This window comes from Protopterus annectens, chromosome 1.part1, assembly GCF_019279795.1.
Source record: "Protopterus annectens isolate FY-2018-M chromosome 1.part1, PAN1.0, whole genome shotgun sequence".
NCBI lineage: Eukaryota > Metazoa > Chordata > Ceratodontiformes > Protopteridae > Protopterus > Protopterus annectens.
Window position 1 is genome coordinate 427,784,550 of NC_056726.1, and position 27,410 is coordinate 427,811,959.

The 27,410-nt window shown below is 46.0% G+C and overlaps 1 protein-coding gene across 1 annotated transcript in view; it reads right to left on the reverse strand.

Moving 5' to 3' along the window:
- Positions 1-27,410, reverse strand: part of ACO2 (aconitase 2) — a 1,318,356-nt gene that overhangs the window by 41,738 nt on the left and 1,249,208 nt on the right. The window lies entirely within an intron of this gene.

Genomic DNA, 27,410 nt, shown 5'->3' on the forward strand with positions numbered 1-27,410 from the left:
TCTTTTAAACAGATTATTTTGTTAACCAGGTAAAAGCACTGGTCCTTCCAGGATCCTTATCAGCTATGACTTGAGCCACACAGGTGAAGTAAATACAAATTACATTTGAAAAGCTCAGCATAGTCAATCAACCTTCATATTTTTAAGTGGTAGAAGGAACCTACAGTAAATGATGTTCAAGATATTTTAATCAACTAGATGGGATTCTTCTGCAAGCTACTGCACACTATGACAATATAATCAAACTGCTTTAGTTTATTACTAGTCATGCTCCATGAAACTGGACAAAGTTATACCCCCATATACAGCCACTATTTTAAAGACCACTGAGCTGAGAAACACTAGACAAAAAAAAAAAAAAAAAAACATCTCGGATGCAATAATGGAAGCACTTATTTTAACAGATGCTTCACCCAACACTACACATCTTACTTAACACAGATGTAACTTATGACACAACCTTAGGAAAAAGTAAGTTGGTGACAATGTTTCTAATAGATATTCCCACACTCCAGCTGCTAATCGAACCTGAATTGCCTGGGCTGTACTCAGGGCTTGGTTTCATTACTCTACACAACTGGAATTTTTGACCATCCCAGTGAAGTTATAACTCTACAATGCAATCAGTTAAATTTGGTTTAGGAACTATTCTGCATTTTCAATAATAATAATAATAATAATAATAATAATAATAATAATAATAATATTCCCCATTCATAAGTGCAACAGTAGTACCTCTACCATTTTAACTGATTGGATTGCAGAGTTATAACTTTTTAACACACATGCATATATGAATGAACAGGGTCTGGTATGATGGGAAAGAACAAGTTTTATCAAATGGTGAAGCCATACTGTGATAACCAAGTAGAAACTCTACAATCTGCACACTCCATCATTACATTTGGCTTGTTTCCAACTTTGAGAATTTTTTTTAACTTCAGTAAGCACATACTTTGATCACTTAAACAGAAGTGCAAGGCATCTGTACAAAACAATTTGTAGACAGCTACATACTGAATGGGTAATATCTATGCTCACTCTTCCTTTGATTTTTGTGTGCGCTCTTTTCCTGCTGCACGTACCATCAAACCAGCCTGTCCCTATTAGCCATGCCTATCTGATGCTCTCTAGTAAGACAGGGATCTGGCTAGGGAAGGCAATCACAGAAGCAATCAGAGCAGCCGTGTGTGCCATCACTGGCATCCCTGCAATGCAATACCGAAGAACAGTTCCTTTGTGAAGCATCTGTTCGTGAGCTTGCATGCTGGACCTGCTCAAGGAGTCTTCCACTAGACTGTGCTCGAAGAAAAAATAAACTGAAGAGTCACTTGATAATGGATATCTAGATGCCAGAACTGAAGACTTAGTCTGCAAAGAAGGTAGGACATTGTGCCCCTTGTTTGTTGACATACTACATCACTATGGTGTTTTCTGAAAACTGAGGGGTCCAGGATGAAAGAGGAAATGGAAAGCTTGAATAACCAGAATTATTGTCCTCAGCACCTTTATACTGATGTGATCTGATCTCTGATAAGGAGACCAGAGACCCTGAATCTTGAGGGGGTCACCCCACCCACTGTCTAAAGCATCTGTAAAGAGCTCCTAAGTTGGAAATGGGGCTTGAAAAGGAAGCCCTAGGTTGAGAGAAAGTTGATATCCACTACTGAGCGTGAGACAGGGAAGGAAAAGTACCAGGAAGCCCTGGTGGTGATAATGTTGGAACCACACTGACTTGAGGTACAGCTAAAGGTTTCTCATATGCAGCCTGGTGATGGGGTGAGCATGGGAATGGGGGAATCCATGAACCACAGAACCCTAAGAAATTCTCTTGCTGAGACAGATGACAGAGGAAGAAGGGATTGGAAAAAAAAGCAATTAGAAACAGAGCCTTGGGGCCAGCCACGGATGCTAGCATGGGGACCATGTGAAGCCTGCAGCAGAGGAAAATATGATCCTGGAAGGAGTCGGAAAGTACAGTTGTGTACACTTACCATAAATGTAAATGTTATAGTGTATTCATTGTTACAGTCATTACATTTGGGTAATCTACTGGCAGGTTGCCCTCAGTCGGCCTGATTAACAAAGTCTTGGGTCCTGCATCGGTTGCTGTCCCTTCTTCCATGACGTCAGGTCATCAGGGGTATAAAACATGCAGCCGACACCATTACATCAGTTTTTCTTGCCCCAAATATCAGGTGCCCCCCAAATGGGGGGCAAAAAAAAAAAATGTATATATATATGTATATATATATATATATATATATATATATATATAAGTCATTACATTTGGGTAGATTCCCAAAGCTAAGGTTGGGAGGATGGATTTATACATTATTAGGACCGGCTATAAGTCACTGCAAAACAGCAGTGGCAAAGCCAGCTCTGGATTTAGAGAAAACTGGTAAGTGATAGTGCTTGGTGAAAATATGAACTGAACTCCAGGTAGCAGCTTCTAGAATATCCCTGGTAGGAAACACCTCTAAGAAAGTCTGTAGAAGTAGATGCAGCCCTGGTGGAATGGGATCTGATCCCCTGGGGGATAGGTTTTTCACTGTGCTTATAGCAGAAATGAATGCACTGGCTTATCCATTTGGAAATGGTTTGCTTTGAAATAACCTTTCCCTCTGCCTCTGCAGCAAATGCTACCAGCAGTTGTTCAGATTTTCTTCGAGATTTAGGCCTGTCCAAGTAAAATCTAAGTTGTCTGTGTACATCCAATGAATGCAGAATTCGCTCCCCTTTGTTCTTTGGATTGGGAAAGAATGTTGTCAAATGAATGGATTGATTAAGAGCCACACTGGATACCACCTTGGGCATGAAGGATGGGTTGGTCCTGAGTGACACCCTGTCCGCATGAAAGATGATGAAAGTCTCCACTGCCATAAGGGCCTATAATTCAGAAATCCTTCTAGCCGAAGTGATTGCTAAAAGGAAGGCTGTTTTCCTGGAAAGGAATTTTAAGTCTGCAGTAGCAGCTGGCTCGAAAGGAGGTAGAGTGAGTTTTTCCAATACAAAGTTAAGGTCTCAGGCAGGGGTTGGAGCTCTCCTGGGTGGCCTTAAGTTTTTGGCCCCTCTGAGATACTGCTTTAACAGAGGATGAGAGAAGGGGGGGGGTCTGTGTTGTAATGAGCTGAAATGGCTGAGGCATGGATTTTTATGGAAGAAAAAGACAGGCCCTTATGAAGCATCTCAGTTAAGTATTGCAAAATCTGAGGTAAATTGGGCATTGCTGTGGTAATCAGTTGAGATGGATTCCAGGCACAGAATCTTTTCCATTTGTCAGCATAAGATTTTCTGGTACTAGGTCTTCTCGCCTCCAAAATGACATCCATCACAGGTTTGCTGAGGGATGCTAAAGGGGAATTTAAGTGATTAGCTAAGCTGCAAGATTCAATGTTTGGAGCCGAGGGTTCAGAATTTGGATGTTCTGCTGAGGCAGTAAGGAAGGTGTCTGAGACAGGTGCCATGGAGAAAGTTGTGACAGACTGCGTAGGAGTGGGTACCAGTGTTGGCGAGGCCAGTCTGGAGCAAGCAAAATCATCTTGGGTTTGTCCTGTTTGACTTTTAGAAGAACTTTGGAGAGCAAAGGCAGTGGGGGAATAGCATAGATTGATAGGTTTCCCCAGATGAAGGACAGAGCATCCACTTTCCATGTGAGTTGTGCAAAATTTGTCCAACTGGTAGTTCTGGGGTGAGGCTCCCCCATTTGTGTGTGTCAACATGTTGAAAATCCGTGTTTCCAGTTTTCATTCGTGTGGGTCCATGAGATTTCTGCTTAGATCATCTGCCAAAATATTCAGCTTTCCTGGCAGGAATTGGACTTGTAGTTGTACTTGATAGCTCAAGGCCGTGTTCCACAATGCCATGGCTCGTCTGCAGAGGGGGTAGGAATGTGTACCCCCCCCTGCTTGTTTATGTACCACATAACTGTGGTGCTGTCTGTCTTTACCATTAGTTGCCCCTGGATGAAGGTAGTCCTTGAAGGCTGAGTGCTTTCTGTACAGCTAGCATTTCTTTCTGATTGATATGAAGGAACATTTGATTCAAGCTCCATTTGCCCTGAATGCACTTCCCTGCCAGATGAGCCCCCATGCATAGTCTGATGTGTCTGTAGTTAGGGCTTGGGTGGCAGAGGGTGGTGTGAATGGCAGTCCCTTGTTTTGGTGGCAGGCCTCTGCCCACCAAAGGAACTCTAGTTGCAGGAAACTTATGATAGGAATCATTGTTTCCAGGCTGTGAGAATGTTGACACCATAAACTTTTTAAGTACCACTGAAGTTTCCTCATATGCAGTCTTGCATATGGAATTAGAAGAATGTAGGAGGCCATGAACCCCAAGGCTTGCAGTATTTGTCTTGCTGATGTGGCCACCTGTTTAAAGTAAGTCACCAACTGAATTTGCTTTTCTGGCGTAGGGTAAACCATCTGGGCAGTTGTATTCAAGCTTGCACCCAGGAATGTTATTTCTGAGAGGGTATGAATTGTGATTTCTTTTTGTTTATGGTGTACCCTAGACAAGTTAGAACCCTTTTTACAAATGCCAGATGTTTTAGAAGAATGGCCTTGTTTTCCGTCTGAATAAGACAAGCGTCCAGGTATGGATATATTTGAATATTTCTTTGCCTGCAAAAATGCAATTACTGGAGCCAGGCACTTTGTAAAGACCCTGGGCGCAGTAGATAAGCCAAAGGGCAGTGCAGAGAACTGATGGAGGTATATTCTGCAAGATTCCCTGATTGGGATATGCAGGTATGCCTCTTTTAGATCTAGAGTTGACAACCAGGCATCTTTGCCTAGCATAGGAAGTAACTGGTGAAGAGTCAGCATCTTGAATTTCGGAATGTCCAGGAAAGTGTTTAGAGTAGGCCAGAATTGGACGCCATGATCTGTCTTTTCTGGGTACCAGGAAAAGTCTGGAATAGAAACCTTGTCCCTTTCCCCTTCTGGTACTAGCTGAATAGCCCCCATGTTTAAGAGGGAAAGTACTTGTTTCTGAGTCTATGCCCACTGATTTGGGGGCAGGTCTGGCCATCCGCTTGGAGTTGGCAACGTGTGGAAATAAAATCTGTATCCCTGGGGCACTATATTTACAACCCATTTGTCCTGGGTTATAAGTTGCCAGTTTTTGCATGAAGTGCCAGTTTTCCCCCCAAAGGGGCAGCTAAAAGATAAGTGCTTGGTAATTCTAAAGGAAAGTCATTGAGACTGTTTATCATAGGGATGTGTCTTGTTGCTTCCAGATTTGGAAGTGGAGGCACCCCACTGCTTAGTTCTGAAAGTCCCTTGGGACTGAAACTTGGTGCTTTTGGCATGTCTGGGTCTGGCTTGAGTGGCACTGAAAGGAACTGAAAAGGACCAGTTCTTAATAGGCCAGTGCCTACTAAATCTTGGAGGTTGTACTTGTAAGAAATCTTTCACAGTCTGCATAGATTTAGCCTCATCTTCCATCTTTTTTAGAACTTCTTCAGCCTTATTACCAAACAGACGGTCCTGCTGCAAAGGAGCATCCAACAATTTTGCTTTAACATGATCAGGCAGAGATTGCTTCTTAAGCCAAGCATGCCTTCTAAGCACAGACCCAGTAACAGCAGCCCTGCAAGAGGCCTCAAAAGAATCAAAACCACATTGCAAAGTAGATTTTCCAACTTGTTCAGCTGAATGCAATAAATCCTGTAAATCTTTATTTTCCACCCAGTCAGAAATCAACATAATTTCCTGTTTAAGCAGTCCTAGGATATGCTGCTGATATTTTAGCATATGGAATTGACAGTTTAAAGCCCTGATTGCCAAGGTTGCAGAAGTATAAACCTTCTTACCCAATCTATCCAGTGCCCTGGAATCTCTATCAGAAGGGGTAGGATTTTTACCAGTAGAAGCCTTAATGCCCTTGGGGACTTGAGAAATGGTTTCAGGATCCACAACATGATTTTTGAAAAGGAATTTGTGCGAGTCAGGAATCCTGTAGCATCTTTCTGGTTTACAAGGAGCTGGAGGCAGAGAATCAGGAGCCATACTAGATTCTGAAAACACATCAACAATGTCTAGTACAGGAGGTATAGCCAAAGGCCTATGCTGAGGAAGGAGAAGAAAATCCCTAAGCCTCTTTTTGGATTCAGAAAAATCCTGACTTTCCCAGTGGAAATGTTCCATTAAGGTATGTAAAGTTTCCCCAAAAGAAAAATCCTCAGGGGGAGAAGCAGAAGGAATGGAATCCTCTGCATCAGAGTCCTCATAAGTAGGTATAGACAAATCCTGATCATTAGAAGAGTTAGAAGAAACAGAATCCTGTTCAGAAGATTCATAGTCAGGTTCAGCCCTAGGCCTCTTTGAAGGTGGGGGTTGGCTACCCCTGATTAGAGTAATTAAATCTTCAGCCATTTTGATCATTTGTTTTTTTAGGCATAGGGGCCTGCACATGTGGCCTAGGCGTCATTATTTTAGACATAGATCAAGATTTTGACCTAAATATTGAAGATGGCGTTGGTTTAGTATACAAATCTGTAGGCCTGAATACACCCTCAGAAGCCGGTGCCTGCACAGCGGCTCTGGACCCATCCAATGTAGACACATCCGCAGGTTCCATAATTGAAGCATCTCGCGGCATACCTGACTCCGAATGGGTCTCAGTCGAGGCCTGCGAATCAGAAGTAGCGGGTATCAGGGGCTGCGAAAGCGCCTCACTGAGTACCAGCGACTGGCTTAGAAGCGCCGTCGGCAGTTTTGGACCTCAACGGCCTGTCTCTGTCTTTTTCTTTGTGTTTTTTAGGTATTCCTGTAGTCGGATTGCTAACAGACGTCCTTCTTGGATAATTAAACCGTGATCCAAAATATTTAGAAGTAAAAATGTATCGACGACGTATAGTGCATTGATTAAATAAAGCACAGAGCCGACAGCAAGGTACGTCGTGGTCAGGGCCTTGGCAAGGACTAGAGAACAAGTGAAAATCCTTACGAGGTATTTACTTCCCACAAGTAATACAATAATTAACTTTTACTGGCATCGGTAAGGAGCAAGAAAAAGTATCCCCAACGGGGTACTTGGCTTTTTAGTTGAAGACTTCGGTTCTGAAACTCGAAAACGAAAATTTCAGGAGTCTGCCGACTGGCACTTGCAAACTGCTTCTGCTTCTGCTGCAATCCTGGTTACCCTCCATCCAGCCCCCTGTTTTTTCTCCTACTATGCCTCTCCTTTATTTTTCTACACTTAAAAGCCTTTTTGGTGTATTTGCTTTTGTTTGGAGGTATATATTTTTTGTTTAAAATTATATATATATATTTTGCTCCCCATTTGGGGGCACCTGACATTTGGGGCAAGAAAAACTGATGTAATGGCATCGGCTGCATGTTTTACACCCCTGATGACATGGAAGAAGGGACAGCAACCGACGCAGGACCCAATACTTTGTTAATCAGGCCGACTGAGGGCAACCTGCCAGCAGATTACCTAAATGTAATGACTGCAACAGTGAAACATGAAGAACATCTGATTTCTGGAAGTGTATGGTGAACCCCAGGCTAATAAACAAGTAGTAAACTTGAGATCCTGCAGAAAGAGTGTTAGGGGGAGGAGCCTGAATAAGGAGATTGTTTAGCCAGGGAAAGCTCTGAATTCCTCAGACCCTGCAAAAAAGCAAGGACGGAAGCAAGACATATTGTGAATACCCTTGGGACAGTAGACAGACCAAAGGGCAAAGCAGAGAACTGAAAATGGAAAAAGAGAGAGAAATGTAAAATTTTCTAAAGAGAGGATGGATAGGCATATGAATGTATGCATCTTTGAGATCCAGAAAGGTCTTGGGTAAAAGGAAGGAAGGAATCTTGAGGCAGGTGTTCACAACTGGGAAGGATTCAGAATTGGTATCCAAGTGTCATTCTTTCATGGGACCAGAACCATCCTTGAGTAAAATCCTATTCGCGTCTGGGCAGGCTGGTACCCTAAGCCAAAAGACTGAAGAACCCCAGGGAAATTAAACAGCTGTCCCTAAGGAGGTCGAGGAATGCTTGAAAATGGAGAAAGGCATTGCCAAACCTTGAAGTGTCCCCAACAGATACTGGACAGAACCCAAGAGTCTGAATTTATCTGTAGCCAACATGGAACAGACAGGGACAGACAGAAGGCAAGGGAACCTGGCCAACGGTAGGAGGAAATAAACTGGCAAAAAGAACCTAGCTTATCATGGAAAGAAGATTTCTGGGAGGCAGGGGTCAGAGTAAACTTAGCAGGAAGCACATGCCTAGAAGCCTTCTTGTCCTTGGGAGGACAGCAAGATTGCCTATGAGCAAAAGTAGACAAAGGGATAATGCATCAAATTTGGAAATATGAGAAACAAAAATATGTTTCAACTCCTGTAAGGCTTTATTCTTATAAAAGACAGATTTGAAAACTTCAGATGCAGCAGATCAAAAACTACTCTTATTATCCAAAGGAACATGTAAAAGTTTGGCCTTAATGTCATCAGGCAAAACCTGAAGATGAAGCCAGTAACAACGTCTTACAAATGAACCAAAGGCAGCTGCTCTGGAAGAGGCATCAGCTGCAACATCTACATTTGATTAAGTAGTTGGCAACTTCAGAAGTACAGCCCGAAAGGGAAAGGGCCTAAGCATCCTCCTCAGGGTCAGGAGGGGGAGAAATCTGAGAAAGGATGACCAAAACACCAGGTCATACGAGTCTGGTAACTGATGGCCATAATAAAGTGGCAGCAGAGTAAACTTTTTTCCCCAGCTCTTCCACAGCTCTACTATCCTTATTAGAAGACAGTATCTTCGTAATGGGCAATAATTTGGAGGGCTTATCAGGAGAGGGACACTATAGAAGGTTCAACAGAAGGGCATTTGTGAAGAAATTTGCATTCCAAGAACTTTATGGAATTTATCTGGCTTCTTAGGTGCTAGGGGTTGCGAGTCAGGGGTTAAATACACTGCTGAGAGGGTATCCAGAAGAGCAGCCAGAACATGAACAGCAGCAACCGCACAGGAGAGTCCATCTGTAGGAGCTCATAAAAAGAAGAGACTCTATCCTTGTGAAAGATAACGTAAGGAGATTGAATAGTTAGGGCTTGAAGTTCCGAGACTCTCCTAGCCGATGTTATAGCTACCAAGAACAGGGTTTTCCATGATAATTTTAAGTCTGATGACGAGGATGGTTCAAAGGGTGCAGACATCAAAGATGAGAGGACTAAATTTAAGTCCCGGGGTTCTAAAGGTTGTTTTATTGGGGGGCCTAAGAAGAAAAACTCCTTTTAAGAAGGTTTTACAGAGGGAGTGTTGCATGATTGGATTTCCCATGAAACCAAAATGGAAATTAGAAATGGCAGCTAATTGAACTTTAACTGTAGCGACTGCCGCTCCTTCATGAAAAATTGTTGTTAGGAAAGATAAAATGGACTCTAAAGGAGCTGTATATGGATGTACTCCCCGGTTTGTAGCCCAAAGGGAAAATCTTTTCCATTTGCTAGAATATTGTTTGAGTGGAAGGTTTACGGGATGAAATTAGAATGTGTTTAACCGTTGGAAATAAGGGAATGCACCTGGCTATACGTGGAATTGGAGCAGCCATGCTGTCAATTTGAGGGTGTAGATGGAGGGGTGGAACTGTCCCGATTGATGAATCAGATCATCTGGAGATGGATCCAGAATCCATGGTTCCTCCAAAAGATAGGGCCACAGGAAAAAAAAACAAACTTTGAGGCCAGTAAGGAGCAATGAGGATCAAGGAACTCCTCAACTGTTTTGCTTTTTGTATTACTTTGGGTATGAGTGGAAAGGGAGGAAAGGCATAGAGAAGTCCCGGGGGCCAATCATGAACTAGAGCATCCCTGGGTGACATCCCTGGATGGGGAATGAGGGCAAAGTAGCTGCTGCATTTGGTGTTCAGGTGAGTGGCAAATAGATCGCAGCAAGGCTGGCCCCATTAGTGAAAGATCTCTTTCGCAACCAATGGATTCAGGGACCACTCGTGAGGCATCAGAATTGCTTGGCTGAGTTTGTCCGCTATTACGTTGCATTTCCCCAGGATATGCATTGCTATCAGGAAGCGTCGAGTATCGATCGCCCATTTCCAAACTCGTAAGGCCTCTCTGCAAAGCGGGTAAGACTTGGTTCCCCCTTGTTTATGTACCACACAAGACATGTTGTCTGACTGAATCACAACCGTTCCAGTGGGAAGGGAGCTGTGAAGTGCTTGCAACGCATATAGCACCGCTTTCATCTCCAGAACATTGATGTGTAAGTGGTTCTCATGGTTTTGCCAAGTACCTTGGACCGTCTTTCCCAGATAATGCCACCCCCCCCCCCAATCTGGGAAGCATCCGTGGTCAAAACTGCTTTCTCTTGGGGAGGAACAAGTGGATGACCTATGGCAAGTTGTTTCGTGTGTAACCATCATGTCAGATAGTACAGTTGTGTACCTACCATAAATGTAGATGTTAGAGTGTATTCACTGTTGCAGTCATTACTCTTGGGTTATCCTGCTGGCAGGCTATCTGCAGTTGGCCAGAATTCCAAAGTCTAGGTCCGGCGTCGGTTGCTGTCGCCTCTTCCCTGACATCAGTGCGCCAAGGGTATAAAAGATGCAGCCGACGCCATTTTCTTCAGTTTTTCCTGCCCCAGATGTCAGGTGCCCCTAAATTGGAAGGCTGAAAGAATATGCCAATAAAAATACATGCACATGTCCTTCATCTACAAGCAAATACACCAAAAAGGTTGTATAGGATAGAGAAGTGCAGATAAGCCCCAGCAAAGAAAAGGGGGATGGTGGGTGGGTAACTTGGACTGCAACAGTGAATACACTCGAACATCTACATTTATGGTAGGTACACAACTGTACTATGTTCATAGTGTTTCACTGTTGCAGTCATTACTCTTGGGTTGAATCCCAAAGCTGAGGTAGGGTGGCTGGGATAAATAGGATTAGGAGAGGATACGAGGCACTGCAGAACTGCAGTGGAAAAGCCTGCTCTGGAAAGAGGTAAGTGGTAGTGCTTTGAGAATGTGCATTGAACTCCAAGTTGCAGCCTCCAAGATATCTTTGGTTGGTACTCCTCTGAGGAAGGCTGCTGCTCTGGTGGAATGAGGCCTAATGTCCTTAGGCACTGATTTGCCATGTTGAAAATAGCAGAAATGGATGCAATGGCCTATCCATTTTGAAATATCTGTTTTGAGATAGCCTTTCCTTGCGAACCTGCAGCATATGACACTAAAAGTTGCTCAGTTATTCTGAAAGCTTTAGTTCTGTCCAAGTAGAATCTTAACTGCCTGTGTATGTCCAAAGAATGCAGAATTTTCTCACCCTTGTTCTGTGGGTTAGGATAAAAAGTTGGCAAGTGAATGGTTTGGTTGAGGGCCACACTGGACATCACCTTAGGCATAAATGTAGGGTTCGTCATCAGAGAAACCCTGTCTGGATGGAAAATGATGAAAGGTTCCACAGCCATGAGTGCTTGCAGCTCTGAGACTTGCCTTGCAGAGGTTATTGCTAGGAGCAGAGCTGTTTCCAGGATAAGAATTTTATATCTGCTGTTGATGCTGGCTCGAAAGGAGGCAGTGTGAGTTTTTCCAAAACATAATTGAGGTCCCAGGCCGGAATTGGTGCTCTTCTTGGTGGCCTAATGTTTTTGACCCCTCTGAGGTACTGCCTTATTAAAGGATGAGAAAAGATAGGTGGTTCCGTATTGTAATGGGCTGAAATGGCAGAAGCATGAATCTTAACAGATGAGAAAGAAAGGCCTTTGTGTAGCATCTCAGTTAGGTATTGTAAAATTGGTGGGATATTTGGTGCACACGTGTGCCTTGTTCCTGGTTCCAAACAGAGAATCTCTTCCATTTTTCTGCATAAGATTTTCTGATACTGGGCCTCCTGGCCTCCAAGATAACATCCATAACAGCTTTTGAAAGAGGAGTGTTCTGAATGGCTGCATTATCCACCATGCTGCCAGATTTAAGGTCCTGAGTTGGCTGTGCAGGATATGACTGTTTTGTTGGGTCAGCAAGTGAGAAATTTGAGGCAGTATCCATGCTGGACCTTGAGACAAGCTCTTCAGGATTGGGTACCAGTTCTGGCATGGCCAGATTGGTGCAGTCAGTATCATTTTTGGCTTCTCTTGTCTGACTTTTAGGAATACCCTGGGAAATAGAGGCAATGGGGGAAAGGCATATACTGTTAGATTTTTCCAGCTGAAGGATAGGGCGTCCACTTTCCATGCTTGTTTGTGGTAAATTCTTCTGCAAAATCTATGCAATTGGCAGTGGTGAGGGGAGGCAAATAGATCTATGTCTGGGCATCCCCATTTCCTTATTCTCATGCTGAAGACTTGTGAATCCAGTTTCCATTCGTGGGGATCCATGAGGTTTCTGCTTAGTTCGGCTGCCAGAGTATTTGTTTTTCCTGGCAGGAATTGTGCTTGCAGGTGAACTTGAAAAGCCAATGCTGTGTCCCATAAGGTCATTACTTGTCTGCAGAGGGGGTAGGAATGTGTACCTCCCTGTTTATGTACCACATGACCGTAGTGTTGTCTGTATCAGTAACTGTCCTGGATGAAGTATGTCCTTGAAAGCTGTCAGGGCATTTTGAACAGCTAGCATCTCTTTTTGACTGATGTGAAGATGCATCTGGTTTGCAGGCCATGTGCCCTGAATACATTTTCCTGCCATATGGGCCCCCCCAGGCATAATCTGATGCATCCGTTGTCAGTGTTTGTCTGGCTGGGGGTAAACTGAATGGCAGACCCTCGTTGTGGTGACAGGCTTCTGCCCACCATCGAAACTCCTGCTGCAGGCAGGGAATGAATGCAATTACTGTCTCCAGGTTGTGGCAATGTTGAGTCCAAACACTTTTTAGATACCATTGTAGTTTCCTCATATGCAGTCTGGCATATGGAATTAGTAGAATGCAGAATGCCATGAAACCCAAGGCCTGCAGAATTTTCCTTGCAGATAAGTGGGGTTTTGTTGCCAAATTCTTGAAGTAAGTAGTCAGTTGCTTTTGTTTGTCTGGCGTGAGATAAGCCATCTGGGCAGTTGTATTTAGGCTTGCACCCAGGAATATTATCTCTTGAGAGGGCACTAGTTTTGATTTCTTTTCGTTTACTGTGTACCCTAGGTCAATTAGTAATCTTTTTACAAACGCCAGATGCTTTAATAGAATGTCTTTGTTCTCTGCTTGAATTAGGCAGTCGTCCAAGTAGGGGTATATTTGAATTCCTTTTTGTCTGCAAAACGCAATTACTGGTGCCAGGCATTTTGTGAAGACCCTGGTCGCAGTAGATAAGCCAAAGGGCAGTGCAGAGAATTGGTAATGCATTGAGCCAGCTATGAATCTGAGGTATCTTCTGCAAGATTGTCTGATTGGGACATGCAGGTATGCCTCTTTTAGGTCCAAAGTTACGAGCCAAGCTTTCTTGCCCAGCATGGGCAGTAGCTGCTGTAGCGTCAACATCATGAATTTTGGAACTTCCAGAAACGTATTTAGTATAGACAGTTCCAGTATTGGTCTCCAGGTTTTGTCCTTTCTGGGTACTAGGGAATAGTCTGGAGTAAAATCCTTGCCCCTGCTCTTGCTGTGGTACATGCTGAATGGCCCTCATATCCATGAGGGCTGTAATTTGTTTTTGTGCCTCTGCCCACTGATTGTGTGGCAGGTTCGGCATACCTTTTGACCTTGGTAGAGTGTGAAAATGGAACCTGTAGCCTTGGGACACTGTTCAGGACCCATTTGTCTTGGGTAATTATTTGCCAATTTGATGAAAAAAGTGCTATTTTTCCCCCTAAGGGTGCTGCCAAAAGAAAAGTGCTTGGATCTGGTAGAGGAAAGTCATTGGGACTGTTTCCTGAAAGGTTGTGACTTGTCTTCTCCGCTTTTGGAGATAGGGGCACCCCCATTGTTTAGGCCTGTATGAGCCTTGGGGCTGAGATCTGCCTCTGGGACGCTTGTATCTGCCTCTTTGTGGTCTGTCTGACCCTGGAAAGGACCAATTTTTAGAAGACCAGTTTCTGCTAAACCTGGGTGGCTGTACCTGTAAGAAATCCTTGACTGTCTGCATTGATTTTGCTTTATCCTCCATTTTTTTCAACACCTCTTCTGCTTTAGAACCAAACAAAGTATCATGCTGTAATGGTGCATCTAATAATTTTGCTTTAACATGATCAGGCAGATTTTGTTCCTTTAACCAAGCATGCCTTCTAATAACAGAACCTGTAACAGCGGCCCTGCAACAGGCCTCCAGAGAATCATAATCACATTGCAAAGTATGCTTTCCCACTTGTTCAGCTGCATGCAATAAATCCTGCAATTCCTTGTTCTCTGAACATTCAGTATTTGTCAACATTTTCTGTTTAAGCAGTGACATTAAATATTGCTGATATTTAAGCATATGAAACTGACAATTTAAAGCCCTTACGGCCAGGGTTGCAGAAATGTAGACTTTCTTCCCCCATCTGTCTAGAGACCTGGAATCCCTATCAGAGGGGACAGGGTTCTTTGCAGTGGAAGCTTTAACCCCGTTGGGACCCTGAGAAATAGTTTCTGGGTCAGCAGTGGGGTTTTTATACAGGAATTTATGAGAATCCGGGACCCTGTAGTATCTGTCTGGCTTAGCAGGTGCAGGGGGTAGAGAGTCTGAGGACAGGCCAGACTGAAAAAACATCTACAATGTCTAAAACAGGTGGAATAGCTAGAGGTCTGTGCTGAGGAAGTAGCAGAACGTATCTGAGCCTTTTCTTAGATTCAGAATAATCTTGGCTCTCCCAGTGGAAATGTTCCCTCGTGGTATGCAGGGTTTCCCCAAAAGAATAATCCTCAGGAGGAGAGGCTGAAGGAATGGATTCTTCAGCATCAGAATCCTCATAGGGAAGCATGGAGTAATCCTGTTCAGAAGAGGAATCAGAGGAAATAGAAACCTGATCAGAAGAATCGTACTCTGTCTCTTGCCTAGGAGGGGAATGGGAGCCCCTGATCAAAGTAATTAGGTCTTCGGCCATTTTAAGCATCTGTTTTTTAGGCATGGAAGTCTGAGTAGGAGAAAGCTGCACTTGTTTCTTTGTCTATAGTGCTGATTTAGTCTTTGAAGTGGAAGATGGCTTAATATATAGTTGTGTAGGTCTGAAGACACCCTCAGATGCCGATGCCTGCTCAGTGGCTCCGGACCCATCTGAAGGAATGATTTCCGAGTGTCCAATACCTTGAGTATCCAGAGGCCCAGTCGGCTCCACGTGGGAGTCGGAAGCGGCCTGTGGCTCTGAGGTAGCGGGTGCCAGGGGTTGCGAAAGCGCCTCACTGAGAACCGGCGACTGGCCTAGCAGAGGCTTCGTAGTCTGTTTTGGACCTCAGATGCCTATCTTTTTCCTTATCCTTGCGATTTTTGTAAACTCCGGTTGTCAGCTGAACCGATGGCTTTATATAGTTGAATCGTCGGCCAAAGTAATGGAATGCAAAATTGAACAGACGCTTGATAGTGCGTTGGTTAAATCTAGCACAAAACCGACAACTAGCAACGTTATGATCAGGGACTAGGCAAAGAATACAGTAAGAGTGAAAATCCTTATGAGGTATTTGCTTCCCACAAGAAATACAATTGTTAACTTTTTCTGACATCGGTCTGGAGCAAGAAAATAGTTTCCCCAACGGGGTACTTAGCTTTAAATGAAGACTTTGGTTCTGAAATTCGAATATGAAAATCTCAGGAGTCGGCAGACCGGCACTTGTGAACTGCTTTTGCTTCGGGCACCGCAAGGCAAGAAAGACCGAAGAAAATGGCGTCGGCTGCATCTTTTATACCCCTGGCGCACTGACGTCAGGGTAAGAGGCAACAGCAACCAACGCCGGACCTAGACTTTGGAATTCTGGCCGACTTTGGGTAGCCTGCCAGCAGGATAACCCAAGAGTAATGACTGCAACAGTGAAACACGATGAACATCCCTTTTGCATGCGTTTACTAATATCTGGTGAGATAATGGAAGGTCTTGCATCGACCATTGTGCAAACGGCATCCATTGGAGAATCCTCATATGTAGACAAGCAAGAGGAAAGTACAGTTGTGTACACCTACCATAAATGTAGATGTTAGAGTGTCTTCACTGTTGCAGTCATAACTGTAGGGTGATCCTGCCGGCAGGCAGCCCGAGGTCGGCCAGAATCCCAAAGTTTGGGTCCGGCGTCGGCTGTACCAGCAAGTACCCTGACGTCAGAACGCAGAGGTACATAGCTGACAGCCGACACCATCTTCTCCAGCCTTTCTTGCCCCAGATGTCAGAAGCTCCCCAAAATATCCAAAAGGTGTCCCAAAGGAAACACAAATACACCACAAAGGAAGAGGAGATAGCAAACGGAAAACAAGAGGGGAATGGTGGGAGGGAAACCCCGACTGCAACAGTGAAGACACTCGAACATCTACATTTATGGTAGGTGTACACAACTGTACTATGTTCTTCGTGTTTCACTGTTGCAGTCATAACGGTAGGGTGGAATCCCAAAGCTGTGAAGGAGGGTGGAGGTTATGCAGAAGAAGGGGCAGCCAGAAGACCCTGCAAGACAGCAGAGGCAAAACCTGCCCTAGACTTAGAATATAAGGGGAGATTATAGTGCTTAGAGAAGGTATGCACTGAACTCCAAGTGGCAGCTTCCAAAATGTCCTTGGTAGGAACTCCTCTGAGAAAAGCTGCTGAAGTGGCAGCTGCCCTAGTAGAATGACTCCTAACAGTGCCTGGAATCCCAAAATGAGAGTAACAAAACCTTATTCCATGAGCAATCCATTTGGAAATAGTTTGTTTAGAAATAGTCTTGCCTAGAGAACTGGAGGCATAAGAGATAAGCAACTGTTCAGATTTCCTGAAATCTTTAGTTCTGTCCAGGTAAAATCGTAGTTGTCTGTGTACGTCCAATGAATGTAAAATCCTTTCCCCTTTGTTTTGAGGATTTGGAAAGAAAGTAGGAAGGTGAATAGTCTGATTTAAAGTCACTTTAGAAATCACCTTAGGCATAAATGTAGGATTGGTCCTCAAGGCCACCCTGTCTTGATGGAAAATAAGGTAAGGTTCCACAGCCATGAGAGCTTGCAACTCGGACACCCTTCTTGCAGAAGTCAATGCTAATAAAATAGCTGTTTTCCAGGATAAGAACTTGATATCCAAAGCAGCAGCAGGCTCAAAGGGAGGTAAAGTAAGCTTCTCCAAAACATAATTAAGATCCCAAGCAGGAACAGGAGGAGTTCTGGGAGGTCTTAAATTCTTAGCCCCTCTCAAAAATTGTCTCACCAGTTGATGAGAAAAATGGGATCAGTGCGAAATGAGCGAAATAGCAGAAGCATGAATTTTGATGGAAGAGAATGAGAGGCCTTTAAGCAAGAGTTCAGAGAGGTAGAGTAAAATGGAGGAAATATCAGGTAGAAGAGGATCAGAACCTCGATCCCGCATCCAAATACAAAATCTTTTCCATTTAGAAGCACAAGATTTTCTAGTGCTAGGACGCCTAGCTTCCAAGAGAACATCCAAAACTTGTTTGGAAAGAGCAGAAGGAATCAAAGGCCTTTGTAGAGCCAGGCTGCCAGGCAAAGAGTCTTGATTTGAGAGTGTAGCATCTGACCCTGATGTTGGGACAGAAGGGAAGGAGACAGAGGCAGAATCCAAGGAGGTTCCAAGAATTAGAAGTTATGTACTCACCATAACGTTCCATCTGAGTAGGTGACTTCATTCGGATGCAACCTGTGGGTATCGGATCCGACCTCAGATCCGAGCCGGCAATTCAAAAGCTTAGGCTCCGAGCTCCTAGCTCCTCCCTCTTACCCATAACCCCTTGCCAAGCCCTGACTGACCTCAGATTGAGTTTGCCTCAAAATACTGACAACAGTACTGAAGTGATAGCTACCAGGAAGGCAGTCTTCCAGGAAAGGTATTTTAAATCAGTAGAAGCTGCAGGCTCGAAGGGAGGAGCAGTAAGGGCTTGCAGAACTAAAGGCAAGTCCCACGGTGGTACAACCTCCTTGACTGGAGGCCTCAACAAAAAAAAAAAACTCCTTTGAGAAATGTTTTGCATAATTTCGCCGTCATAAGGGGAGCTGTGTCATGACCAATGTGATAATGCGAGATAGCTGCCAATTGTACCTTAATCGTGGAAGAACTAGCCCCTTGATGAAAGAGGTCTGTTAGAAAATCCAGCACCGCTGACATAGGTGCCGAGAAAGGATCCAAAGTTCTCTGTACTGCCCATATAGAGAATCTCTTCCATTTACTCGCATAAACCTGCGTGGTGGAAGGTTTATGAGCTGCCACTAAAATGGCCTTGACCGGTGATGAGATACCAGGAGTCCTAATTAAGGATGGAACTGGAGCAGCCAAGCTGTCAACTTCAGGGTCCGCAGATTGGGAACTGACATTCCCAGAGGGTGGGAGATGAGATCCAAATTGGATCCAGAATTCAGGGTGGATTGATTTTGTGAGACCATACTTAAGAAGGGAACCAAGGTTGTCGAGGCCAGAATGGGGCAATGAGAATCATTCTGCTCCCCAAACTGTTGGCTTTCTGCAGAAGCCTCTGCATCAGAGGAAGTGGAGGGTAGGCATAAAGGAGACCGGAGGCCAAGCATGCACCAGAGCATCTCGGGGAACTCCTGGTGGGGAAGCAGAGTGAAGAAATTGTCGATTTGGCGTTTGAGGGAGAGGCAAAAAGATAGCAACAGGGTTGCCCCAAACGGCAAAAATCTTCTTCGCTACTTGAGGATTGAGAGACCACTCATGTGGAGAAAGGATGGTGCGACTGAGCTTGTCCAAGGATGTTGGACTTTCGGAATGTGCTGCTACCAGAAAGCGTTTGGTGGAAATTGCCCATTCCCAGACTCTCATGGCCTCTCGACAAAGGGGGTAAGACCTGGTTCCTCCCTGTTTGTTGATATACCAGACTACCGACATGTTGTCTGTCTGAATCGCAATAGTCCCTGAAGGAAGAACGTGGTGAAGTGCTTGCAACGCTAGGAGCACCGCCCTCATTTCCAGGACATTTATATGCAATAACGTCTCTGTGGGATTCCACGTGCCTTGGACAATCTTTCCCGCAGAATGCCCCCCCCACCCGAGGCAAGAAGCGTCCGTGGTCACTGTGAAGCCACCAAAGAAGGGAGTCCCTGCACGCTCTGCTGACCGTAATCGGAGCGTTTAGAGAAGAACAAAGAGGGGACCACTGAACCTGAAGGGTCCATTGAAGAACCCGCATGCGTAAACGGGCATGAATGAGAAGCGGAATCACTGCCGCCATAGAACCTAGGGCCCTCAGGACCGAAGCTGCAGTTGGAGATGGTTGCAGGATCGCTGTCACATGACACTTCAGGCTGGCAATACGGTCTGGGGTGAGGAAGGCTCGCATTGATCTGGTGTTTAGTCTTCCTCCTATGAAATCTATAACTTGTGTGGGGTTCAGTAAAGATTTCTCCCAGTTGATCGTGATGCCCAGCCTTGGTGCTAGTTGAAGAAAGTAATCCCTGGCTGAGCACAGAAGATGCCTTGATGATGCCGTCAGGAGCCAGTCGCCCAGGTACGGGAAGACCTGTAATCCCTGGAGCCTCAGGTGGGCCGCTACCACTGCTAGCACCTTGGTAAACACCCTGGGGCTGAGGTGAGACCAAAGGGAGGACCCTGAACTGATAATGACTGGCTCCCAGCCGGAAGCGAAGAAACCTCCTGGATCGCCTGTCTATCCGAATGTGGTAGTACGCGTCCTTGAGGTCTATGGAGCACATCCAGTCGTTCTCCTCAAAAGGAAGTATAGATTGCAGGGTGACCATCCGAACTTTTGCTTGGTTACTGACAGGTTCAGCTGGGAAAGGTCTAAGATTGGTCTTAAGTCCCCGCTTCTTTGGCACCAAAAGAACCTGGAGTAAAACCCTAATGCGGTGTGATCTCGGTACACGCGCTGGACAGCTCATTTTTCTAGCAGCTGTTCGATTTCGATAGCTGCCACCTCCCTTTGGTCGGGTGGAACATCTGGGAGGCTGCGAGATTTGGGAACCTTGAATAGGGGAATTGAATATCCTCTGGATATGACTCGAAGCACCAAACTGTCTGTTGTTATGGACTCCCAAGAAGTCAGGTGCCTCGAAAACCGCCCCCCGACTGCCTCCAGAGACGGACAGCCGGGCAACCCTTCAGGGCTGCTGCATGGGTCTATCAGAGAAAGGTTCTCTGGGCCCAAGGTTGCCAGGAGCCCCCCTGCCTCTAGCACGACGACCTCCCCGTCCTCCTCTGCCACGGAAGGACTGGTTGTCCGGAGCAGGTTGGGACTGCTGCGACTTCCAGAACCACATCTTCTTCTGTCCCTTTTGGTTCTTAGAGAAGGACCTCTGGGGAGCTGAGAAGCGGACTCCGACGGCAGACAGCGTCTTCCGTCCTTTCGCTCTGGACTAATGTCTCGCGAAGAGTCTACCCAAACAAGGCAGAACCATCGAAGGGCGCATTCGCGAAGGTCGCCTTGAAGGGCTCTGCAAAATCACAATGGCGGAGCCAGGCCTGTCGCCTCATGACTAGGCCTGCTCCGCTGGCTCTAGCGGCTCCCTCAGTAGCATGAGAAAGCAGCCGCATAGATGTATTGAAACTGATCTGAGAGTGGCCATTCGGTGGAGTAAACCTGTTTATCCTCACTCGAGATGGACTCAGAGATGCAGCGTATTCTTTAATCAGATCCCGCTGCATCCTAATGACATGTGCCATGTAGTTCAGCTCTCAAGGAGAAGGTTGCTGAACTAAAACTCGCTTCCCAATGCGATCCATCGAAGGGACTCCTTGCCCGGAGGATGCATGGAGGACTCTCCTGGGCCAATTCCCTCTTGTGGCTGCAGCCATCATCATGGCATCTACTGGGGACCCTTACTCCAGTGGGTGCGGTCCGACGGAGGAGAAAGAATGCGGTCCGGGCTTAGGGATAGGCTCAATGGTGTCCGGATCCTTCCATGCCCTGATGGAAATAAGATCCACCAGGGGTCAGCAGGAGGGGACACCCAAGAGGTAGAAGGGCCCGCCTAATGCCTCCAAGAACACAGACTCGTCCGAAGAAGCCTTGGGGCAGACCACCCCCTGAACCTTAACATCTCCATGATGTCTCCAAATGAGACGTCCTCAGGGGTGACCTAGGGGAGCCTTCCCTTCATCCAAGTCTGTGTCTTCAGTGACGGACTCAGGAGTCCATGTGCCTCCTTTGCACTTACGCCTCAGGTACTTCATCGGGGCTGTCCGAGGAGTACTCTTCAGCAGTTGGATGTTCCAAGGGAACCACTTGGGACATCGAGGGCTGTCCCTGGGACCGGCTGGTGGGGCCTGGCCCAACTGCAATGGAGTGCGGGATGGAGCCGTGGCAGGGACCGGGGTCCGGATGTCCTCGACAGTGCCCTTTCCACTACGCCGAAGCCGAGGGGAGCCAGCTTCTAAGCCCGAGCCGGCCCACTCGGATCCGATGCACGGATCGGAGTCGGAGCCGAAACCGTCGGATCCAAGAGACCGTGTGCTCCGACCTGGGCCGGAGCCGAAGACACACCAGCTCCCTCGGATCCGAGGCTCGGCCCTGGCTCGAGAGGTCGGGTCCGGCACCCGGCACTCAAGGGATGGGACGGATCCGAGGTGCGCCGACCCATCGGATCCGACCCACCCCAGATCCAAATCTGCCCGGCGCCGACAGCTCCGAACCCGTGGTATGGGTCGGAGAAGGAGCCAAGGGAAAAAAGGGTCAAGCCCTCCCGGATGGGGGCTAGGAGCACTCCCATTTGCATTTGGGCCTGGATGAATTTCCTCATCATCCGTCCATATCAGCTTCACTCATTGAAAATGTTGACCTAGTGGAGGCCACGAAGCGGACCTAGAGAGCCTCGGAGACCTCCTAGAAGGGTTAGTCCTCCTCCTCGGGTCCAGGAGAGAACCGAGGGAGTGGAGCCGAGGAGGAGGAAAGCTAGAAGGCACAGGGAGGCCGCTTAGATGGAGGAGCCGAACTGGAAGTTTGCTCTTCGCTTGTGGTGCCTCTCCTGTGCCTCTCCTTCTGTCTTTCCCTAGAGGATTCCTCCTCCGCAACTTAGAGGGAGGTTGAGTCCCAGCCGAGGGAGAACCCACAGCAACAGGTTGCTGAGTGGAAGGGCAGAGGCCGGCGGTATCTGGAGGTAAAAGACCGCCAGCACCAACTTCGACCTCCGCTCCTCAAAGCGGGTTGAACCCTGCACAAATGGTACAACCAGATGACAGGTGTTCAACCCCAAGATGATCGAGTGTGGCCATCCGCTGGGGATAGCTTATGGCCACACTCGGTACATTTCGAGAACACAACCTTATGGGCTTCAGACATCACAACCCTAAGGCCTAACACAAAACACACACAAACTACGCAAAACCCGAGAAATTTAAATAAAAGAGAGAGGAAAGCCTAAACACACTCAACACTAACTATATCAAGAACTAAAATAAAGATTTTTAAAACTTTTTCTGTCAAAAAATAGTTTCTTATCTTCACCAACGCCAGGAGCTCTGGAATTCCGTAGCTACTTGAAAAGCGGCAAACGAAATCTGAGGTCAGTCGGGGCTTGGCAAGGGGTTATGGGTAAGAGGGAGGAGCTAGGAGCTCGGAGCCTAAGCTTTTGAATTGCCAGCTCGGATCAGAGGTAGGATCCGATACCCACAGGTTGCAGACGAATGAAGTCTGCCTACTTCAGATCAGGTGTCGTAAGGTTGGATACCAGAACTGCAGAGGCCAATTTGGAGCTATCAGAATGATAATCTTGGGTCTGTCCTGTTTTATTTTCAGTAGCACCCGAGGCAGAAGAGGAAGAGGAGGGAAGGCATATCCCGAAAGATTCCTCCAGCTGAAAGACAGGGCATCCACTTTCCATGCTGTTTTGTGGAAGGACCTGGTGCAAAATAGAGGCAACTGATGTTTGAGATGGGATGCAAGCAGATCTGAGGACAACGCCAAACTGATGTAATCCTGCTGAATAAGTTGGGGTCCAGCATCCATTCGTGGGGATCCAAAAGATTTCTGCTTAGGCTGTCTGCTAAGAGATTTTGCTTCCCTGGGATGAATTGAGCTTGAAGATACAGGTTCAGATTTAGAGCTGTGTCCCATAGACTTATGGCTAGTCTGCAAAGGGGGTAAGAGTGGGAGCCCCCCTGCTTGTTTATGTACCACATGACTGTGGTATTGTCTGTACGAATCAGATGATGTCCTGGTTGCAAAAATTTCTGGAAGGCTAGAAGAGCATGTTGGACTGCCAACATTTCCTTCAGGTTGATGTGCCAGTGAAGATGTTTCTTTGGCCAATAGCCCTGCTGGCAGTTGTCTAGACAATGAGCTCCCCAAGCATAATCTGAAGCGTCTGTGGTCATGATCTGAGAAGGCTGAGGCAGATGAAAGGGGTTTCCTTCGTTTAAAGCACAGGTCCTGGACCACCAAAGGAACTCTTTTTGGAGGCAGGGAATCAGAGGTATCATTGTTTCCAGGCTGTGGTAATGCTGAGACCATACACTCTTTAGGTACCATTGAAGTTTTCTCATATGAAGCCTTGCATTTGGAATCAACAGGATGCAAGAAGCCATGTAGCCCAAAGCCTGCAGGAATTTCCTTGCAGTGAGCTGAGTCAAAGTAGCCAAGGTTTTGAAAATTGCTGCCAGATGTACTTGCTTTTCTGGAGTCAGGAAGGCCTTTTGCAAGCTTGTGTTTAGAAGAGCTCCCAAAAAGATCATTTGTTGAGAGGGGATCAAATGTGACTTTGTGTTCACTGAAAATCCCAGTAGTAGGAGGAGGCGCTGAACAAACTGCAGATGTTGAAGTAAAAGATCCTTGCTGTCCGCCTGGATAAGGCAGTCGTCCAGATGGGGGTAAATTTGAATCCCTTGGAGTCTGCAATAAGCCACTACTGGAGCCAGGCACTTGGTAAAGACTCTGGGCGCAGTAGATAAGCCAAAGGGCAGTGCAGAGAATTGAAAGTGTCTCGAGCCTGCCTTGAATCTGAGGTATTTTCTGCGTTCCTGTCTGATGGGAATGTGCAAGTAGGCCTCCTTCAGGTCCAATGTTAACATCCAAGCATCCTGAGAGAGCATGGGAAGAAGTTGTTGCAGAGTAAGCATCTTGAATTTTGGAATTTCCAGAAAAGTATTTAATACTGAGAGGTCCAGAATAGGTCTCCAATTTTGTTTTCTTGGGACCAGGAAAAGTCTTGAATAAAAACCCTTGCCCATCTCTGGGAGTGGAACAGGTTCTATGGCTCTCATGGCCAATAAAGCGTCCACCTCATTTAAGGCCTCTGATCATTGATGTTTTGGCAGATCTGGCCAACCGTAAGACCTTGGCAGAGTATGAAAGTGGAATTTGTAGCCTTTTAAAATCACATCTAAAACCCATTTGTCCTGGGTTATATGCGTCCAATTTTGGTAAAAAAGAGATCGTTTTCCTCCGAGAGGAGCTTCCAGGCAAGAAGGACCTGTAGCCCAACAGAGGGAGTCATTGGGTCTGCTTCCTTTGTGATTGAGGTCTGTCTTCTCCCCTTCTAGGTGAAGAAGCAGTCCACTGTCTGGACCTATAAGAGGCCTGTGTCTGTGCCCGGCCTCTAGACCATCTATATCTTCCTCTTTGAGGCCTGTCAGAAGTGGGAAAAGACCAATTTTTGGAGGGCCAATTTCTAGAAAATCTAGGGGGCTGAACTTGTAAAAAATCTTTGACAGTCTGCATAGATTTTGCTTTTCCTCCATCTTTTAATAACCTCCTCAGCCTTAGATCCAAATAACACATCATGTTGAACAGGGGCATCTAACAGTTTCGCCTTAACCTGCTCAGGTAAATTCTGCTCAAGCCAAGCATGTCTCCTTATAACAGTACCAGAGGCTGCGGCCCTGCAAGAAGCTTCCAAGGCATCAAAACCACAATGTAAACTAAGTTTGCTAACTTGTTCAGTTGCATGCAAAACATCCTGTAATTCCTTGTCCTCTGCACATGCAGGAAAGGTAGAAAGCCTTTGCTTTAAAACAGACAAAAGAAATTGCTAATACTTGAACATATGAAACTGGCAATTTAAAGCTCTAATAGAAAGAGTAGCAGAAGTATAAACCTTTTTGCCCCACCTATCTAAGGCATGAGAATCCTTTTCAGAGGGAATAGGATTTTTAGATGAAGCGGCCTTAGCAGCTTTAGAACCCTGAGAAATAGTTTCTGGATCTGCAGAAGGGTTCTTAAATAAGAATTGATGGGAATCAGGGACTCTGTAAAATCTATCAGGCTTAGAAGGAGCAGGCGGCAAGGAATCAGGATTCAGGTTAGCTTCAGAAAAAGCATCATCCACAATGTCAAGCACAGGAGGAATAGCCAAAGGTCTGTGTTGAGGGAGAAGGAGAAATTCTCTGAGTCTCTTTTTGGAGGCAGAATAATCCTGACCTTCCCAATGAAAATGCTCCCTCATCTCATGTAAAGTTTCCCCAAAAGAGAAATCTTCAGGGGGAGAAGCAGAGGGGATAGAGTCCTCTGCATCAGAATCCTCATAAGGAGGAAAAGAGTAATCCTGGTCAGAGGAAGAGACAGAAGACACAGAAGCCTGGTCAGAGGAATCATAAGGTAAATCCTGTCTAGGCCTTTTTTCAGGAGGAGGGTGAGAACCCCTAATCATTGTAAGTAAATCCTCAGCCATCCGTAGTAATTGCTTCTGGGACTTAGGAGCTGAATCCGAAGCAGCTGGAGTAGAAACCCTTGGTTTTACAGGAGTTTTTGTCTTTGCCTTTGACTTTGTTGAAATAGTTATATGTGAAGGCCTGAAAACTCCCTCAGAAGCCAGTACCTGCACAGCGGTTCTGGACCCATCTGAAGGAGCGACGTCCGAAGGTCCTGCAGCAGATAAAATATTAGGCCTGGATGGCTCCCCATGGGAGTCCGTGTCGGCCATCGGTTCAGAAGTGGCGGATGACAGGGGCTGCAAAAGCGCCTCACTGACGACCGCCGAACCCGAAGCTGGCTCCGGCTGCGAAGAATCCTGTTTGGACCTCGGAGGCCTATCCTTGTCCTTGCGTTTCTTTTGAATTCTGGTTGTCGGTAAGGTATCCGACGACATCCTGTAATTAAATCATCTACCGAAATAGTTCAAGGCCCAATCGTATCTACGCTTGATAGTGCGAGAATTAAACCTAGCACAGAACCGACAAGAGACGTCGTGGTCAGGGCCTAAGCAAGGTAGACAGTAAGAGTGGAAATCTTTATGAGGTATTTGTTTTCCACACGATATACAATTATTAACTTTTTCTGACATCGGAGGAGCAAGAAAAAGTTTCAACGGGTACTTAGCTTGAGAAGAGAAGTTGAAAACTTCGGACCGAAGTCAATCAAAGCACGTTGTTCTGAATACGCCAACCAACGACTTGCGAGCGGCTTTCCACCGCACGGCAAGAAAGACTGGAGAAGATGGCATCGGCTGTCAGCTACGTACCTCTGCGTTCTGACGTCAGGGTACTTGCTGGTACAGCCGACGCCGGACTCAGACTTTGGGATTCTGGCCGACCTCGGGCTGCCTGCCGGCAGGATCACCCTACAGTTATGACTGCAACAGTGAAACACGAAGAACATCTAATAAGATGGTGAAAGCCATAGTCCATAGTTCCAAGTACTACTCTGGCCTGGACTCTGTTTAATAAGGATCTGATCTGACTGCGTAGAGATTCCACTCTTTCCTGTGTTAGCTTTACTGACATGGTGGTTGTGTCTATTTCTGAGCCTAGATATAGAATATGCTGCGAGGGAGATCAGACTGACTTTTGCAAGTTGACAGTGATGCCTAGGCTGGCGCACAAGGATAGAGTCTCGTCCCTGGTTCTTATGAGTTGATACTTGGTGGTAGCAGTGAGGAGCCAGTCGTCTAGGTAAGGAAACGCCTGGAATCCTTGACTTCTCAGGGGAGCCGTCACCACTGCCATGTATTTGGTAAACACTCTGGGGGCTGTAGTGAGGCCAAAGGGCAGTGTTCTGAACTAAAAATGGCCATCTCCTAGCCGTAAGCTTAAGTGTCTCCTAGAGCGCCTGTACATTTTGATGTGGTAGTACGCATCCTGGAGATCGATTGAGCACATCCAGTTGTCTTTCCTGATAAAGGGAAATATCGACTGCAGAGTGACCATTTGAAAAGTACAGTTGTGTACCTACCATAAATGTAGATGTTAGAGTGTATTCACTGTTGCAGTCATTACAATTGGGTTACCCTGCTGGCAGGCTACCTTCAGTCAGCCTGAATTCCAAAGTCTAGGTCCGGCATCGGTTGCTGTCGCCTCCTCCCCGACGTCAGTGCGCCAGGGGTATAAAAGATGCAGCAGACACCATTTTCTTCAGTTTTTCTTGCCCCAGATGTCAGGTGCCCCAATAATGGTAGGCTAAATTATGCCAATAAGCATGCATGCACAGAAAACAACTTTTCCTTCATCTACAAG